We start from the raw sequence: 17,383 nt of genomic DNA on the forward strand, positions 1-17,383 counted from the left end.
TTCAATAAGCTGTTCAAAGGTTGTGTTAACAAAAAGTAAAAGATACGAAAGTTATACTAAAAAAGCGTTTTTTTCAGGAACACCCTAATCTTTTTTTTTAAATTTCTTGTATAACAAAAACTAAAAGAGATAGAGCTTTAATATGTTCAACAAATTTATTCAAAATAAGTTACTTTACAACTTTGTGGAAGACTGTGGAGCTCTATCTTTCATCAGTAAAAAGTTTATTTTCGTATTTTAGATAAATTAGAACCACCCTAATAACTATTCCAATAAAAAGAAGCATCTTCTAAAGTACACAAATTCATCCTAAGACATGATACGGCTAAATTATACAGGTTTGTCAGAAAGTAAAAATTCCTCCTAAATTAGCGATCTGGACCACTGTGCATTGGCAGTTATTTGTTTGTGCAATAAACACGTGATTCGAGTTAAAACTTTCCATCTCGATACAGTAAGCCGGGGTATGCGCGAATTCAGGTGGTTCGCTCCAAAAACCAGACACCTTTTTCCGACTGTCGGCTGGATTGGAATATTTTATTTATGTGTACTAAGAGTGTAAAAACAAATATTACCTATAAAGTGCCCGGCGTCTCCACGGGGAATAGCATCGCATCGATGTTTGATAATGTACAGATCAGGCATGTCCAAACACGCCACGGCACCGCGTGCTGCATTTTAACACCGCAACCGAGTGTATTGAAATGAGCATCCCAAGCCAGTGCTCGATGCGAAGCACCGAAGCATGATAAACGAAGCACCTGTGTCGGTGGCGGTGTTAAATTTTCGATCCGGTGCTTGGATGCTTCGGAAAACACTCGGGCCGGGTGCTTTAAAATTTCTGAAGCACCGGAGCCGAGCGCTTTCAACTTCGGATAACACCTCGGAAACTCTTTGACTTTGCACCCGTATCAAAGCGAGAATGTTTAAGCCCGCTAGCATATGCACAAAAAGAAAGAAAAAAAAGTCGGTGCGACGGAATAAAAGAGAACAGCAAATATACTTCTTTTATCACAGCAGTTTGATTTTTAGTTGGATATGTAGTTATAAAATATCCAAAGTCGATGCAAGTATAGATCGCGGATAGTGGATTTTTTTACTTTTGCGTCTTGGAAATACTAATCAACGAAAATTCGATTTCTTTATCTTCTTGCAAATGTATATCTAATTGAAAGCAAAAGATATGAACTTTGCCATCGATAAACATCTTTTTATTTTATTTATGATCCCAATGGTGCTTAGCTCAATTTGAATCTATTCCTATTGCCGCCATTTAGTTGGTATTTCTATACAACTTAATCTTATTATGGCGTTAGAATTGGGCACACGTTTCGAATTTTCGATCAATCAATCACAAGTATTTCACTGTATTTGGATAATTTTTATTATACGAAACTTTGGCACCAATTTTTAGACATTCTATCTATTGCTGGTCGTAATAATAAAGTATTGCGTCATTTCATGTCGCAAACTCTATTACCGTGCAGAGCCCATCCACCGATAGGCCTCCATTTACCCATCAATTTGACGGCGAAATTGTTTTGACTCGAATATTGCACGGAATTTAGAAATCATAAATAAATTGAAATATGGAAATAGTACGTAGACAATCAATATAATATACACTTTCATTATTCATCTTTTCATATTTTTCCAAATAATTATATTCGAATGCTGTATTCAATCCGTTGCCATTTTACCGCTTTCTTTCTCTTAACTCAAAGCCAACTGTTAATAAAACTGTGTAAGGACAATATTTCTAAGTGAATTATACACAAACCGAATGAACAAAGTCTGCAACACATGTTTGGACCTAATTTGTCGGTAATAAAAAATTATAAACCTAGTATTTTCGGCAAATGGATATCTATTACTTGTATTATATTATTACGGTGAATGGCACTCTAGAATTGTTGGGCTTTTCGGCTATTTTGCACTGTCTGCCAATTCATTTACAAAATTGCGTATTTTTTCTTGATAGTTGATTAAATATTCTAGTTGAAAACGAAGATCGAATTGAAATGCCTTTTATCATTGTTTTTTAAAGAGCGTTGGAAGTAGAAATCGCCGTTAATTGATCGGTAGATGGGTCTTGCACGGTACAATATTTAGCTAAAATAGTGATGAACTGCCTCATAGTGCTTTTTAGGCTGACAAAATGGAAACACTGAAAAAATCAGTTTATCCGGTTACCAGGTTGTTTTGAAAAAAGAATTAATTTCAATTAGAATGTCAAATTACAGTACTAATTTTATCATTGCGGTCAATAAAACGTATTTTCAGAGGAGCTAATCTAATATAAAATACCTTCGCTAAAACAAGGTCATGTATAAGGTGATCATGTTTCTCAAATATTTTATATTCATTCCAAGCACCCCGGCCTGGTGAGTTAAAAGGGAGAGAGGCTTTGCTTTACTCTAATGGAACTGGAATTGTTCATATCATTTGTAGCAAGTTACCTACTGCAGAGAATTTCAATTTTCAAAATTACTTGAAACACGTTATCGTATGTAAAGGCGTTAGGGCACAATCGAGGTGCGCCCATACGATTTATTTCCGCATTATACGTCATTACCAGTGCCATTACAAAACTTCTATCACAGCACAATGCATAGAAATGAATTTTGGCTGGACTTCATTACAATTTCTGGCACATCCAACGACGTTCGTGTGTTGACGTGCCGTTTGGTTCGCTGTACTATAGACTTATAGAGCATTAATTTAGAAAAAAATCTACGTTATCATAAATATCGCTAGCTAGTGTCCTAGTCCTTATCAGTTCTTCGATAGTTATACTATATAAGCTATATTCATTATTCCGCATGTAAACTCAATAAAACAAAGACAAATTTAGTTGACAAGATGGCAAGTGATCAACCAAACCACATTCTGAAGTGATGCAGTTTAGAATCTGAAGACTAGATTTTTGCCTTGCTATATTCTGCATTTTTAATAATTGATCCGATACCTTGTCCTTTTTATATCTATTCTGCTTTAAGGTATAAAAAGCCATCTTCAAATGGGTTTTTTACAATTTGATCGGCAAAATTTAATTTCTGCATGCATTTTTGATACATACAATTTCATTTGACTGTCTAAGGAGATTTCAATTCTTGCACAGTATAGTGGGTAAGTAGACTTACCAGTCATAGAGAGTATAACTGTACTGGAAACAGTGATCGATGTAAGGGTATGCGATGATTTTTGCTGATACGGTCGGGCATCTACCATCGACATAACTTTTTATAGTCCGCCGGAGATGCAGATGGCAAACATGAGTTGGAAAGTTTGTGAAAACTAAAAGCATATTGACCACCAGACCATCCAGTACAATATTAGTCAATGAAGTTATGCTTTGTGTAAGCACTACGCACAGGAAGAGACTCCTCTCACTTGAACATCGAGAAGTTAGCTAAAGCATGTAACACCACAACACCAACGAACAGCTCATTAATTTACTTTATTTTTTAGCAGTTGAAAAAATAATTGACTTACACCAGAAAATCGAATAACAGATAAATGATTTCCTGGATAATGCGACCTGTAATGCATTAAATACACCTTAAGTTTGTTTGAGAATTCATGCACAAATAGCTATACAAAACTGAAATATATCACGAACCCGTTAACAATATATTAAACTAGCTAATACCCATCACGCGTTGCTGCGACTTTCAACGAAATAAGAGAAAAACACAATTTGCTTCGAAGCGCCATCTGGCAGATAATCCCCAACTAATAGCACACAAACACAAATTGGTTAAGCCGTTTGGGAGTCTATAAATCATATACATACAAACTTTGACTTTTATATATATATATATATATATATATATATATATATATATATATATATATATATATATATATATATATATATATATATATATATATATATATATATATATATATATATATATATATATATATATATATATATATATATATATATATATATATATATATATATATATATATATATATATATATATATATATATATATATATATATATATATATATATATATATATATATATATATATATATATATATATATATATATATATATATATATATATATATATATATATATATATATATATATATATATATATATATATATATATATATATATAGATAGATAGATAAATGAAAAGCAACTGAAAAGACAAATCACACCTTGGAATTTTCCAAATTGAATAGAGCCAAATTGATACATTTACATTTAACATATTTTATTTTAGATTCGATTACCCGGGGTAAGATTTTTTAAATCCCCGGATATTCGAATCTGACCTATTTATTATTTGGAATAAATTTCCCTTATTCCATAGCAAAATAAAAAAAATATGTGTGCATACTTTGCATCTATAAGATGTGAACAACATTCTTAAGAAATGATACTTGAATTTGGCTTGGTTCGTCAATAGACCATCGGTATAATTTGTGTTGGGTTTGTGTAAGTCATAGAAATTTAAACGCGTATGTAAATGATATGTTCCCACGCGAATTGACTTTATTCGCTTGCGTATTATCATATGATAACTTGTTTCTTTTTACTTTTACTGTAAATTTTGACAAATGAACAGTATATTTGATTGAATTTCTTAGAATGACAAAATAGGATGATTTGTATTGAACAAAAACCAAGATCTAAAAATTGCAATACAAACTAGTTGGACCCACTCACATTTGCCCGAAAGGTAGACTGAAAATATTGGTCCTAAAGTTTTTGTTTAAATCATACACGGCACTCATGAAGTCATTTGATGGTAGCTGAAGCCGCCAGTTTAGAAATTTTACTAAAATACTACAATTTCATGTTTGATTTTACCTATGCGGAAACCAAAGAGAATTTCCACAGGTTTTAAATATTGATCTTTCTACCTAGAGTTAAAAACTAAAATGTTTTCTCAATCAGTGACATATTCACTTTCCAGACTGATAGCTGGAAACATAATTTCTTTTCGAAGTTATGACTAAAGCTGAATACTTTACAGGATACTTAGCGACCTTGACTTATACTACTTTTTCAGAAATCATATTTTTATTAATTTTATAATGACGGGACATTATTTTGAGCATTTCACAACAAATGAAAAATACAACCGTCAAACTGGGAACTTGCAACACTTCTGACTTCCTCTGTTAATGTAAATTTGGCAAGAGTAATAATAATTTTTACAATTTGGAGTCAAAAGTCTTAAAATTATTCAAAACATATGAAAGGTGTTGATTGAATAAAAATATTTAAAATCAACATTTTTTTTCTATCACGCATTCCTATTTGCTTTTCAATTTAATTTGGGCGCATATGTATTTCCATACCTGAATAAAATTTTCAAACTGAGCTATCTAGTACTAAGTAGCGGAAAACTTTGACACTTTAGTCTTTCAATGATACTTTTAGTAATACAAATGTGGAGGTTACAATCCAATCGCTATTAATCGTTAAATAGTTATTCTCAATATTTTTTTTTAGTTTTTAGAAGAGAATTTTCTCTTATTTTTAAAGAATACAAATGACCGAACGATATTTAAATTTCGAAGTGCAGAAAAATCTTTTTAATTTTGATACTGAATAAAGGTCAGTTATGGTCTTCAAACGTAATACTCGGCCTGAGGTTGTTTGATGTAAGAGTTGGCTAAGATGTACAATTCGACTACAGTACCAACGCCAAATTAAATCCATTCATTCATCCATTTATAATTCCTACTTGCATACCTACTTAATCCTTCCTTGCTGTAAAGTGCATTACAGATTCTTCTAAGTACCAAGCTCGTTCATGCATATGAACGCACCAAATTGCTTTGAGCCACTTACCAAGCGACAGCAATAGCGCGGCGATAATCGCTACCGAAATATAAGCTGCCGTGTTTTACGAATTTAAAAACACTCGGTACGGTGCCTGCCGATGCCAGAAACACCTCGGTTGCGGTGCCTGCCGATGTGAGATGCACCTCGGTTACGGTGCCTACCGAAGTCAGAAACACTCGGGTCGGTGCTTTGCCCAAGCATCGAGCACGGTGGTTAAATATCATGCGCTGGCACCGACACCCGTGCCTTGGTATCGGCGACCGGTGTCTGCTGTTGAGCACCGGTACGGCGTGCCAACTTCAATGCTCTTGGTGGCGTGTTTATTGGTAGAAGTGGCCACCGTGCAGCACCGTTCGGTGCTTTTGCCATGCCTGGTACAGATACGCACGCAGGATGCAGGAAGAATAAAAGTTCGCAGCATGCTGCATGCTCTGTTGCTGCGTGCGAGCGTTTAGGAGTGACTTTTTTCGGAAATTTTCGGCACGCTTCGATTAGATTTAGGTATGTTTAATGACAGTTTAAGGCTCAAGTTACCTCAAGGCTTGGTAGTATGCGTAAGAAAAATTGTGTTCAGCTTTGCCACCAGATTATCCATTTAAACCTTTTCAAAACTCTAAAAGAAGAATATCAGTCGATTTATTAGATCATCACGATTCAATTCATGCAAAATACCTGCTGGAAAAACGATCGGCTTAGCTGGATGGTGCTTTTGAAAAAGTGGCTGTGATTTTTTATCACACTACCACACCGAGCTGGGGTACGCAACACAACTGCGCAATGAAAAAACCACAGCCACTTTTTCAAAAGCACCATTTAGCTAAGCCGATGGTTTTTCCAGCAGGTATTTTGCATGAATTGAATCGTGATGATCTAATAAATCGACTGATATTCTTCTTTTAGAGTTTTAAAAAGGTTTAAATGGATAATTCGGTGGCAAAGCTGAACACAAATTTTCCTACGCACACTACCAAGCGTTCAATTCTAACACATGCTTAAAAAAGGTAACTTGAACCTTAAGCTGCGATGGATGAATACTAGCCAAACATGTCAAATGGTCCTAAGTGTAAATGACAGTTTCTCTTTCTTTACTTTCTCTTTCGCTAATAACTCGGCAGTTTATACGTTTGTTACTCAACTCTTAGCAGAATAAGCTAGTCCACATCAGAGTTTTTCGATATATCCTGAAACAACATTGAAAAATGTTAAGATAACGCCGTAATAATCGAAAGAGAAAGTAAACAAATAGAGGCTCTCATTTGCACTTAGGACCATTTGACATGTTTGTCGAGAATAGAAGTTTTTTTATGCAAATATTAAAAAGAAAAGTTAAGGCATTTTGCGCATTATAAACTCCCTAATGCAAATTTTGCATATTTTATTTCATGCAAAGTATGAAACGCAGAACTTTCTATGCTAATTTTAAATGACTGATAGTCAGCATACCAGCATGAAAATGTGGTCAAAAATTGTTCTTAATTTTTGACGGTACATCAGTTGTGGAGTAAAATGTATAACAGTTAATAAAAATGGACCATTTTCCATTTAGGCTATTCACTTTCGAAACATCGTCCGACTTGGCCCAATTTCCACGTCAATTCGGATTGTCCATCCAAAGTCATCACTCTAATTAACGGTAAGCGAACGACTCTAGAGTGCATTTCCACGTAACAGTGTTGATTGTTTGTTTTCATTACGCACCTGTACCTTATATTCAAGATAGAGAGGAAAATGACTTCACAGCCCGAAACACTTTTGGAAGGAAAAAAAATGAAAGGCACATAAAATCTCTTAAACAAAAAAGCATCACACTAATTGGTCCCTAATCTTTACGTGAATTTTTAGGGCGCTCGATGGAATCTATCTCGGTAAGGTAGATTACATCTGCACATCTCTTTTTCTTTCTTTCTTCTATACATGTCATGTATCCCACTGCGGCTTTTTGGTGAGTCTTTATCACATCACATCCATCATCATTACTGTTGTGATTAGTTAGCGCTGCCGCCGCCGCTCAGGTATTAGAGTGTGTGACATAATTCCAGCTCAAATGAGTTATAAATGGTTGAACGAATTAATGAGCAAACGAGAGACTAGTTCAATAGTAATTCTTCAAAAGGGCTAATGAGACTTTTGTAAACAAACTTATTTTGCTCATTATTCCGCTACCGAGTTGAGTTTCATGAAAAATACACATGAATCAACATCTTTATCCTTGGTAGAATCAATTTCAAATGTTTTCTGTGTTGAAATGATAACAAATTAGGAGAAATCAGCAAAACAAAAGTTTGTTTACAAATCTTATTAGCCCTATTCAAATGTTGATATGGAGTTGTAGTTTCCCTGATAGTGTTAAATGCTATTAAGCAAGGTGTTGTGCCCGAATAGATAGTAGATTCGGGGAACCGATTCAAAATATTTTCACAGGCTGTAAAGTGAAGGCGCTTCCTTTCTCTTTTTTGAAAGAGTTCAGTAATGGGAATAGTTTTGGGAGGCCTCTAGCGATTATTCAGTTTCCGCGCAATAAATCCGGAACCGATTTCTGAGAGGGTCTGATCATCTGAAATTTAATAATTTTTGTGCTATAATAAAGGGTGAGAGGCTAATTATTGCAACACTGTCAAAATTGCGTAACATCCCAGTCAAAAAGGGCAAGTTGCTGGCTAACGGGGGGCTATTTGACAACTCGGATGGGGTAATTGCCCTTCAATTTGCCAGCAAATTGCTGGCAATTAGGGGGCTATTTCAAATGCAACATTTGGGCGATATGCCGCCGTCATTTTTTTGCCGCTCAACCCGCTCTTAAATCGCTCCCAAATCGCCCACGGAACGCGCCATTTAATCGCCCTTAATTGCCTAATATGAAAATTAAAAATAATACTTATTTTCGGATTCATTATCTACTCACATATACTTACCAGTATACTAGGTAATCACCACCAAATTATAGGAAGAATCAATGGTGAAATTGGTATTGCACTCCAAAACTTACCACAATCTGACGTTCATTAAGACTCTAGGTCAGAGATCTTGTTCCACTATACTTACACACGATTCCACAATTTCCCACATTCTTTGGCTAAATGAAGTGCACTAGACAAAGTACAAGGGAGAACACACCAATTGTTCAAAAAACAATTTTAAGCTTAAGCCAAACATGAACCGCCATGTTTGAAAAACGCGAAACACAACCAAGTCCATTTCAGCCGCCAGAAAATTTGTCTAAGTATTGAAATTTCCTTTAACCTTTACAGTACCAGGTTAAAATTTTTCTGAAAATTTTGTTTGCTCTCATTTCGTCAATTTTTGACCGAATTAGATGGAACCGGCTTTAAAAGATCTGGAATTTAGTCCAGTTTCAATATACCGAGTAGCGTTCAAATCCGTGGACCGGTTCCGGAATTAATCTGAATTCCCGTGGGGTATATCCGGCATCCCAGTGGGGTGACGGACGAGTTTTGAAGAAACATCCCATAAATGTAAGTAATTGTGTTTTAAAATGTGCTACATATGACTATTTCCCATTGATCCTTCACAATAGACATGAATTGGACCAATCTTGGCCACCGGAGAACTATTCCGGGATAACCTAAGAAAATGTATATATTTCTATCATTCCAGCGATTTGGGTTCATAGCTTTTTACGAAATGCGAAGTTCTTCCAATCATACGGTTCTACAGCTCCCTCAAGCTATGGCCATTCCGGCACCGGTTCCGTACGGATGGACATTTGACGCCATTTTGAAAACCAAGATAGAGGCTTCCGGTTACCACAAAACAGTGAAAAGCATCATCAATATGGGTGTCATTCGAAAGGAAATGGTCAATGGAAGACAGAAAATGATTTTTGACGCCATTTTCAAAACCAAGATGGCGGTTTTCGGTTATCACAGTGCAGTGCAAACCACCAATAATGGCGTTAGTGTAGAGCGCTGGTGGTCAGCAAAAGCCGGAAATTGGTTTTTTATACCAATTCGAAAACGAAAATAGCGGGATCCTGTTCCAAAGAAACAGTGAAAATCGTCATCAATATGGGTGTCATTAGAAAAGAGATGGTCACTTGAAAATCAAGATGGCGACTTCCGGTTACCACAAAACAGTGAAAACAACCATCAATATGAGTGTTTTTGAAAGAGGATGGTCAGCAAAAGTCCGATATTTATAATTGACGCCATTTTCAAAACCAAGATGGCGGTTTCCGGTTACCACAAAACAGTCAAAAGTATTGTCAATATGGGTGTCATTCGAAAGGGGGGGGGGGGTCAATAAAAGACAGAAATTTATTTTTTCGCCATTTTTAAAGCAAAGTTAGCGGCTTCCGGTTCCCACAAAGCAGTGAAAAACACCGTCAATAATGGTGTCATTGTAAAGCAGGTGGTCAGCAAAAGCCGAAAATTGGTTGTTTACGCCATTTTGAAAACCAAGATGGTGGCTTCCTGTTCCAAGGAAACAATGAAAACCAGGTGGCATTTGAAATGGGGTGATCAGTAGAAGACGGAAATTGATGATTGACGCCATTTTGAAAACCAAGATGGCGGCTTCCGGTTTCCACAAAACAGTGAAGACTGTTATCAATATGGAAGTCATTTGCGAGTGAATGGTCGGCAGATACGGATATTGATTGACGCCATTTTGAAAAGCAAGATGGTGGTACCACAAAACAGTCAAAATCATCATCGGTATGGGTTTTATTTAGAAATGAACGGTCACCCAAGTAGCAATTTTTATTTCAACAACTATTTCACACCAACAATAAATATGTGCTGTTGTGACAGACAACTTTTAAAATTTGCTCCCGCTCCGTAGTCATTACGATGCGAGAATAACCGAATTAAATCATATTTTTTTCAATATGTTGAACGCAGATCTCAACAAGATTAGTTCATTCTTGCCGATGTTCACATGGGCTGTCAATCGGCAATATTATTATAATAATAATTTTCTATTTGGATATGTGTATTTTTCCTCGTTCAATACTGCGGGTCGTGATCGTGCGTTGCATTGGAGATGTATTTGTTGATTCACGCGTTTATATGAAGAAAACCCACTAGCTCGCATTTTCACCGCTAGGTGGCACTGTATGCATCGAATTATCACTGTAAGTGAAAATAAGAAATATAATTTAATTGTTTACAACTTTGTCGAAGACTGCTAGTCAGTCCGGCTTTGTTCAAAGAAGTTATTAAACTTTTAGCAAAGTGATGTCTGAGTCAGTTTTGCATGGGGCCTAGCAGTGCATGGTAGTATATCAGTACTAGACTTTAACAAACTAAACATTTTTGTGGAATAATGGTTAGATTTAGCTGAATAGTATGCTCGGACGAATTGCAGTGCATAAAGTGGTTAGAAAATTTTAGTTTTAGAAAATTTTAGTTCTACCTGTGACCGCATAGATGGCGCCAACGCTAACTTTTCAACGGAGAGAGATAGAAATTAGGTGTCTTCCACAAAGTTGTAGAACAGAAATTTCGCAGTAATTCTTCCAAACATCTCAATATTCTATCTCTCTCCGTTGAAAAGTTAGCGTTGGCGCCATCTATGCGGTCACAGGTAGAACTAAAATTTTCTGAAACTAAAATTTTCTAACCACTTTATGCACTGCAATTCTTCCGAACATACTATTCAGCTAAATCCAACCACTATTTCACAAAAATATTTAGTTTGTTAGAACCTAGTACTGATACACTACCATGCACTGCTAGGCCCCATGCAAAACTGACTCAGACATCACTTTGTTAAAAGTTTAATAACTTCTTTGAACAAAGCCGGATTGACTAGCAGTCTTCGACAAAGTTGTAGAGAATCAAATTATCTGTTTTATTTTCACTTACAGTGATAATTCGATGCATAGCATAAGAGTCCAATAAGGATTTTTGTCGAAAATGAGTTATCTGTTGGATTGTATTCTGTATCACCACTGTATCACAATGCACAAATAAGATCACCAGGTTCCTGCAGAAAATATCGAAAAAAATACCAAAACATGGTTGTCCCATCCATAAGGCTCAATGAAAATGTTAATCTTGAACAGCATTTTTCTCGGCTTGCTGTTTTTCAATATGGGACTCTTTTGCTTTTATGGAAAGTGTATTAAATTAAGCTATAGCGATTGGCAATTTGAATTCGACAGTTTACATGACGTCACCCACGTTACTGGTTGGTACGGTCAAACTTGTGTCAAAGGGTGCCAAACATTATTTTCTGACGCTTTCTTTATGTCACATCATTAGCGTTAGGACGATCTATGATGGGGTATCTAATTTATTTTATGCTTCAGATTATACGGTAATCGCGCCAATAGAGATGCTTCGACATCTCCAATGGAGCTCTCGGAACGATTCCAAACTTTTAATAATCCGTCAATGGCTTCAACAGAACACACAAGATTTTTGCGATCAATTCCTTAAGATCGTGGAAATTCATGTATTTTCATGAAGGAATCCAGATCCGGCATCGAGGAACTGTGATGATGTCATCGGAGTGGTTAACGCACCCAACTAGAGATTGGGAGATCGCAGGTTCGATTCCTGCTTGCGGACATATATTTTCTCAGTGTTTCCAATAAAAAGGTTAATTTTCACCGTTTCTTCATTCTCACCGTTCCGGTCATTCTTTCTCTGTCTGTTTTCCAGTGGACACGTTCATAAAAATCCTTAAGGTTGGACAGAGAATGGACAAAAATCGAAAACGAAAAAAGCAGTTTTTTCCACATCTTGTGTTAGATCTTCATAAAAATCAATCAGCTTATGTAGAATGTTGTTAAAGTACTGCTGATTGATTTTTATGAAGATCTTACACAAGATGTGGAAAAAACTGCTTTTTTCGTATTCGATTTTTGCGCTTTCTCTGTTCAACCTTAAACAAGGAAAAACAAAGACTCACGTCAAAACAAGGGACATAAATTTTTATTCATGTTTCTGTTTACAATATACATAGTTAAAAAAATTATAATTCAATATGTAGCAAAAAGTACTACTGTTCAGTACACTTGTGACACCCACTATTCGATTTCTCGCGACTGCCAAAACGACCAATCAGGAACGGATCAATAGATAGTTTTTTACTGTCTCTACTTTCCGTAGATTTCTACTCGCTTTGCTGTAGATACGATTTGCTGTACGCTTTAGCCGAGTTTCACGCGTTTACTCCGACCGCGGCCTAAGTATCGGTTTTAAAGTATCAGTCAAAATTTATATTCCATAATAAAAAGTTGAACCAATATTTTCCGATAAATTCCCGGTGACCTGGTTTATTACTAATTATCATGAAAAATAAATCGCAAAGAGATTTTAGATTTGAAACACGTATTGTTGAATGGTCTCTCATAAATGTTCGTTTGAAAAATAAAATAATTCAGGCAGTTTGCGAATCTGAAGGGAGGGAATATTATACAAGAATGAAAAAATACAATATTTGAGCACCAGAAAATACGACCAGGTTTTGCGTACAGACACAAACAGCGTCAAGAACTAGTTGGATTGTTTTGTTCAAAAACCCGACCCCGACCCGACCCCGATAATTTCTAATTTGAAAAACCCGAACCCGACCTGAGACCGAAAGTTCAATATTTCAAAATACCGGTCCCGACCCGAACCCGAGAATTTCAAATTTGAAAACCCTGAACCCGACCCGAACCCGAGAAGCTTAAATTAATAAAACCCGAACCCGACCCGAAACCCGTCAGGTTCGGGTCGGGTCCAAAAAACCAAACCCGACAGGTGTGTTTCCTAATATCCAAGCCATTCTGCTGCCAAAAAAGACCGGAAAGAAACCGAGGAAATCGGTTACCATCAAAGAGAAGAAGAAAAACGCTGACGGTGGTTGTGAGAAGGCCAAAAAGTCAAAGGCTGCCGCAAAGAAACCGGCTGCGAAGAAGAGCAAAGCTGCCCCTGCACAGGGTGTAGCAGCTGCCACTAAAGCATCGATGGCCGCAGCAAACAAGCCGAAGACCCCTAAGCCAAAGAAGGCCGCGCTTTCCGAGAAAGCTGCCCCGAACAAAAGAGAAGAAGTAAATTCACACGTCCCCCCCTTTCAAATTGTGTTGAATATTCACGATTGGCGAGAACAATCACTGTTAAATAATGAGCTGCTAATAAATAAACAAATCAATATTAAATAGGCAATTTTTTGGCTACGCTAAACGCACAAATAATTTAATAATTGGGCGGATTTCTTTTGCCTTAATAAAAACAGCAAATGTTTTACTAATTAACGGAGTTTTCTCTCATCGGCAAATATGCGCTTTTTAGCTCCAATAAAAAAAAAGATAGGTAAATATTATTAGATATATAACCGCAGTAAAGTAGAATACACTTTGGAATTTTTGGCTGTCGTTAAATGAATTATTTCACTATGCCCTTTTCGGGATTACCATATAAGAATTCATACGTTTGAATATTTTATATTTAAATGTACGTGTACTGATATTTTGGTATTTTCATTAGAAATGCCGAAATAACTGGTTTCAGTAAGACAACCTTTCAGAAAATAGTAAAAATTACAGCCGTCGTATTGACAGCCTAAAGTGTATTTTACTGCACCTCAGTTGTGTATCTGACATAACCCACCCATCGTTTTCGGCTTGTTCGTAGCTCCATTCCCTGTGGCACTTTTAGGGTACAGAAATAAACAGAAATCATTTCATGAGAACATAGAAATACAATGCAAAACACCTTAAATGAGCGCATGAATAAATAATTCAACTCCAGGTAATCAAGAGCTATCATAAAATAAAACGACTCACCAGTGAGCACTTCAGACGATGGACACTTGACGGCGCGTTTCTTGCGCTCAATCACCGAGCTTCAAGAAGTAGAAAAGGGTTGATCTATTTAGCAAGTAAGTACTCCCTTCGGCGGTAAGCTATTCTGTTATTGTTCCACCAAAGCAGGAACAATCATCTACCCGGAGAGAGAGCACTACTGCCGACGATGCCTGCAGTCAGGAGTGCGAGCAACAGCACGCACTAATTAGCATACGAGTGCCACTTTCCTGCTTCCACTTGGTTTGTTCGCTACTTCACTTCATACACGCCGTTTTTATTTTAATCTGCTGAGTTACTGTTCACTTACTTGCACTTCGCTTGTGCTATTATTCAATTATCACAATTTACACTTATTCATTTGTTTCATTTATTAAATCATCCACTTTAAGTTTCTTCGTCTGCTTCTTCTTTTTCTGCACGTACGTCTTTTGTTTTACGCTGTCAGTCCGTTTCCGTATCACTTACTTTGCCCAATGACGATGCACTTTGCATGCACTCTTGTTTCGTTCGGTTACAACATTACCATTCGGTTGGATCTCCTTCAAGCTTGCGGCTGGGGATGTTTTGAACTTTTCACTCGATGCTTCCTTATCTCGGCCAAAGTGAGCTTATATGATTACGAGTTTTTTTTTGTTTGGTTGATTGTTACTGTTACACATAGCTGCATCAAGTTGAGCTTTTCATCATGTCCGCATTTCGCCTGTATACATATAGATGCTCTATACTATGTGTTTAGAAGCATAAATTCACTCACCATATCGGGAACGGTTCTAGTAGTGGAATGTTCAAAGCGTCGTCTCGTTCACGGTTGAGGGTTTGGTAAATATTTGTCCTGTGAAGGAGGAAAAAAAGGAAACTGGTTACGGTTGTATAGATCTGGCGATAGAGGATCTGCGAAACGAGCAATAACACAGTGACAGAGTATATGCTGATGTTTATAGATGTAGCACCGAGATTGGCTTTCATGTGCTGCACTTTCCTCCGCGAAAACGATTTCACAATTGCCACGAAGTCTTTTATTCTTCTGAGTCTGGTAGCTACTATAAATATGTTTCTCAAACAGCATAATGCAAAATAAAGTAAAAGACATGAACAGAATCGCTACAATAAATTGTAGAGAATGTTGACATGTTCAATTTAGCTCACTATATGCTATAGCTATTTTGTTCTGATGCTTGAGACAATAGTTCGACCATCTTTACGGGGTTCCCATATAATTTTAGTATTGAAAAAAACATATCAAATATATGTAATGGGATAAATCTGGAATAATCAATCACAAAAACAGAAACACCTACCCTAAAACTGTTGGCATAATAGGAAACATACTAAATTCATTCCACTTGACTTTCTATTATAATGTTGAGGTACGAAAAGGGATTCAGCCAACAAGAGAGTGAGTTTTCTGAAGAACATATTGCGAGTGTGAAGAGTTGGTACGTAGCATAGTAACATTGTTCAATGGTAAGGAAAAAAAGGAATAATTTCCCGTTCAACCTGAAGCCTCAACATCCTTGTTTGCATCATGAAGATAGCTCCATTCAACCTTTTATCTGTTCTGAAACGAAGTAAAAACATATTTTTCCGTAGCTGCCAACAAAGCTTGTGCAGCTCTAAATGCAAATTGCTTTTAATCGGTTGCTAACAAGTCAAGTCGGTCTGTTGGCTACTGATGAGAGTAATTTGCCCTTGATGCACAAATTTGGTTTAATCCAATCTGCTCCCCAGGAAAAAAAAACTTTTTGGTTTGCAAGCCAAAAAAGTTCGGATTTTACTATGGTCCTATCGATAAAATCTGAACTGTTACACTACCGGGACATCAGACCTAACCATTCGTAATATATACAAGTTGACTGTCATTTTTGGATGCAGTACTGATGAGATGAATTTGAAAAACAAAATCCGACTTATTCAAGTTAGGTATTGCGTCATTTATGCATAAATTTTATTCAATTCAGTGAACATTTTCCATTTAATATTTTTACAATCCTCGATAAACATATGATCACGTTAAAAAATCGGTCCAAACTCTCCTTGAAGAGGAATTCCAGACAAATCGTTACTGGCCGAACACAGTTCACAGTAGTTATTGAAAGAGAAAACTTTTCTCTTTTGTTTACTACCAACATCTGTGATTGGCGAGTAAAGTTGGCTTATACGCCCTAATCATATGTTTGTCGAGAATTGTACGTTCAAACGGTACATTTTCTTCTGCAAATAAACAGATTCCTAACATGTTTTTGTTTACCGGCCTATTTTAAATTATATTCATTGTTCTTACTTTTAATTATTTCTTGTTTTTACTCACAGGTACTTCATTGGATACTCGAATACTATCCTTTCCGACGATATAAGGTGTAGTGGATCATAGGACCAACAGCACCGCATCTGCCATCTTTGGGACTAATAGCACAGACTAACAGATATAACACTCAAAAACAAAGCCTCGCCCGCTTTAACGGTCATTTTAAATATATTTGTAGTTGGGACTGTGGCCACATTTGTAATTATGGCGCCACTGACATATGAACAAGCATATGGGGGATAGACCACTAGTGAAAAATTGTTCCCAAACCTGAGGGGTAACCCACCAGTAAATGAGTGTTTGGGACTGTGAATAAAAGGTGAAGCTAGTGTTCTGAGGAAATTGTCGGATCGATGTTTTTTGAGGGAATTCCCTACTGCCCTAGTACTGCATCTGCCAACTAGGAATTCAAGAATTGAATCGAAGAAAGCACAACCAGAGCGCTTGACGTTGGTTCGCTAGCCGAAAACAAGGTTTACATTTTCGTTATTCCACCAGCAA

At 36.4% G+C, this 17,383-nt stretch overlaps 1 protein-coding gene across 6 annotated transcripts in view; it reads right to left on the reverse strand.

Annotated features, from left to right (window-relative positions):
- Positions 1–15,413, reverse strand: part of LOC131683767 (RYamide receptor-like) — a 405,413-nt gene extending 390,000 nt beyond the window's left edge. For 5 of the 6 annotated variants that reach the window (XR_009304563.1, XM_058966077.1, XM_058966044.1 and 2 more), the window contains exon 1: positions 14,557–15,407. The gene's annotated coding sequence lies outside the window, so the exon portion shown is untranslated. Of the gene's footprint in view, positions 1–14,556 lie in introns of all 6 variants that reach the window. The other variant, XM_058966053.1, reaches the window with a different exon arrangement.
- Between the last annotated feature and the right edge of the window lie 1,970 nt (positions 15,414–17,383).

Source organism: Topomyia yanbarensis, chromosome 1 (assembly GCF_030247195.1).
Source record: "Topomyia yanbarensis strain Yona2022 chromosome 1, ASM3024719v1, whole genome shotgun sequence".
Classification (NCBI taxonomy): domain Eukaryota; kingdom Metazoa; phylum Arthropoda; class Insecta; order Diptera; family Culicidae; genus Topomyia; species Topomyia yanbarensis.